Genomic DNA, 3,757 nt, shown 5'->3' on the forward strand with positions numbered 1-3,757 from the left:
AGGTCCATTATTATTGTGCTGTTGTGTGTTATAGAGAGTGATGGCTGATGGGATAAAGGTATTCCTCACTCTGTTGCTTTTCCAGCTGGGGGCCCGAAGACGTTGGCCCGATACAGCACTTGACTTTAATCTGGAATACTGAGCATTTTCATGGTGGACCAGCCCGCCATGGAGCTGATATAATTTTAAAGATATATTACCGTATTTTCTCTAATAGTGGCCGGGTCTCCAATAATGGCCAGGGGTGTGGTTGACACAAACAAATAAAGGCTGGCCCCTAATACAGGCCGGAGAGGGAAAAAACAAGGGTAGATTAAGGCTGTATTCAGACCAAATCAGGTGTTGCTGCGCACCGCTGCAGGGTTGTGCGGTGGTGTGCGGGGGTGTGGTTGTGTTTATTTGTGCTCTAGAAAGTAACCCCTGTGAAACAATAAGATATTTTTTTATTGATCTGATTCACTGCTTTCTTACCAGCTCCATCTCTTCATTCACTCTCTAGCTCCCTCTCCCTCTTTTTCTCCCTCTCCTCTCTTTTTTTAAAATGAGTTGGGAAACCGACAGCAAAGCCTAACTTTACTTTTAATAATGTACAAGTGCCACAAGATGGTGGTAGCTATATTTGAAGTACCATATAGAACCTGTGCAAGTGTCAGTGACTAGATTTTCCATAACACCCATGCCACAACACTGTTGAGAGCGAACATGGCATCCACCAGACGGAAGTTTGCCGTCAAATTCAAAGAGAGAGTTTTGCAATATGCGGAGGAAAATTAAGGAGCAAAAGCTGCAAGACATTTTGACACTGACCCGAAAAGAACCAGACACTGGAAAAAACAGAAGTGTGAGCTGCTGTTGACTGACAAGAGGAGAGCACAGCTAGCTGGAGGTGGGAGGAAGAAAGTTAGGTTGGACCTAGTCAGACAGCTGATTGATATATAACTGGCTATTAATGTTTATATCCAGCGTAACATTACCTCAGATTTGTTTCGTTTTTAACTGACACTGGCCATATTTCCCCTCCCGTACTTGACCGGTCATACTTCACACAAGTTATATTGAAATGTTTGTGTAATGTTTCACAATAAAAGTCGGGAAATGAAGGCTTTTAATTTTATTAATGGCATAATGCAGTAACAAAATTTTAACAGAGCAAACGGAAGCAAATCAGAAAACAGGGAGGCTTCGTACTAAAATATGAGCAAATATACTTATCAATTAGAGGGAATTAGGAATAAAGGCCTCTCTTTAATATAAGCCTGCTTCCAATAAAGGCCTGGTACCAGGATTTTCACAGTGTAGCAACCAGATGGCCGCCAAATGGACCCATGGGACAATATTTCGAGTTGGGAACAAAATTTGTTCACTAGACACCTTGAGGATTACAAAAAACTAAGTTAGAAAAATATATCAGTGGGATGCATGGGAACCCCTCCCTTCCTACTAGACTACAGGTTACATCACTGTCTCCATCTCTCTCCTCTGCTCAGCTGTGCACTGTCTTTGTGTCATGGATATATAAAGAGCTGCAGGTCCATGTGTCTGCTTGACCGAGGGCGGGTCTGAGCTACACACACGCAGAGCAGAGACTACAGCAGACAAGATGAGGCTCTGCATTCACACAAAATCCGGTGTTCTGTCAAGATGTGCTACCTTAGTGGTTCTGAGCATGCACATGCATGACCCACAATCTTGGGTTCTGTTTCCACATCCATAAATCTGTGCACCCTTGCTGTTGGTCATACATATACTATATGTGTGTGAATACTTGGTGGAATGTATTTGCTTTCTTACTCACAAATGAAACATTTGTAGTGTACCATGATTTATTTACTCATACAAAACAAGTGGAGTTGCTACAGTTTAAAACTTTATGAAAACCATTGTTTCTAGGGAATGTAGAGGACTACTGCGTGGTGTGCTGCCTGCTCTAAAATGATGCAGATGAAAGTATGATTGAAATAGTAAAGTATAACACAAAATATGTGTTTTGTACTATTAATTGACTCACATATGTGTGTGCATATTACCATATGATTTATCTCATTGTAGAGTTTTATGTATCTCATGCTCTTTTTATTCATTTTTTTGGTAGGTGCAGTGTGATTCGTGCAGCAGGTGGGCACATTTTGAATGTTCCCAATATGACCACAAAACCTGCTCTGCATATGTGTGCAAAAAATGCAACAAAAAAAGGAATAAAGACCTCTTAGCCTATCAAATATATAAATACTGTATTTGGTATGTGAAACCATATATAGTCCAGTTGGGAGAATGGACATTCCAGTTTATTCTGAATGTCCCAACAAGCAACTCAAAATCTAAAGCTTTTAAACCACCTTTTTCATAACTTTTAACAAGCTGGGATTTGAGCCACAGAGCTAAGCATTTCTGTCTTTGGAAACTAAAGTCAGCGACTCTGCAACTCAGCAACTTCATAATATGATCCCTTGTGAGCGGTTGGGCCTGGCATTTAGGCTGAATAAAATTGTCAGCAACATGTGTAATGTGATCATGATATAGTCTGTGTAGTTGTGTATCGGCAGGGTCGAGTAAGACCTGTTGTTACTTGTGTTTATTGTATTTGTAGGATGTCCAATACTGATGGTACAAGTCCAGATCTTCAATGTTCTAGTCAGTGATGAAAATAAATTGAATTATTGGATTAGCCGATCAACCAAAGTAATCTGCAACTATTTTGATAATATTGTTCATAAGTCATTTGCAAGCAAAAATGCCAAACATTACCTGTTTACAGCTTCTCAAATGTGAAAATTTGTTTTCTGTTTTTATATCATTGTAAAGTCAAAACCTTTGGGTTTTGGACTGTTGTAGTGATTAAACTGGCGTATGTACATTTCTATCCATGTTTTGGAGGCACATATAATGCACTATGGAAACAAATAAATCTATTTATCAGTCTATTTATCTGCTGCTGCTCTAACATTTTGTGCTTTGGCTCCCTCTACTGTTACTAATCACAGTTTAACTTCTGTAAAACTGTTCAAACATATGAACTGTCACACACAGTGATGGAAGAAGCACTTAGATCCTTTGTTTAAAAGTGGCACTACCACGATGTAAAACACTCATTAAAAGTCCTGCATTGAAAATTAAATGATCTGAATCCTGATATATTGACCTTTAAAGCAATAATATTATTTGTTTGCATGTGCATATTTCTATGAATATGTAGTTTAGTTTTGTCTCACCCATTTATTTGTCAGACTCTGTACGTAGTAGTCCGTGTTGTCTATGCATAGGTAAAGTAATAGTTTTTAATTAGTTTAAAGGATAATTCTGGTGATTTTCTACATGTTTCTTATAGTCAACAAATCTCATGTTTGGTCCAAACCAACAATGAACTGCTCTACTAACAAGTATTGTGTGTGCATCCACAGCCTGATATATCTTATTCCTCCGTTGTTGTCCAAAAACTATTAAAAACACATCAGTGAGTCACACCACTGCACTGGGTGACACGTTCCTTCATCGTGAAGAGTTTAGTCACGTTAGTTTGTTTAGAAACGGCTCCAAAGACTAATAATAGCGATCACGTCTTCAGTCTCCGGAGAGTAGTTCTGTGTAAGGCAGACACCACTGAGCATGTGCAGGAACGTGGTTCTGTTTACAGCTTCAGTAGCTTGTGCTAAATATCACAACCTTTGGACTTTATACTTAAGTTCTTTTAGAAATGTATTGTAGTGTGAAGTCAAGAGTTCCACATAAACACCAACACAAAGAAATAAGAGTCAGAGTA

The sequence above is a fragment of the Thunnus thynnus genome, chromosome 23 (assembly GCF_963924715.1).
Source record: "Thunnus thynnus chromosome 23, fThuThy2.1, whole genome shotgun sequence".
Taxonomy (NCBI): Eukaryota; Metazoa; Chordata; class Actinopteri; order Scombriformes; family Scombridae; genus Thunnus; species Thunnus thynnus.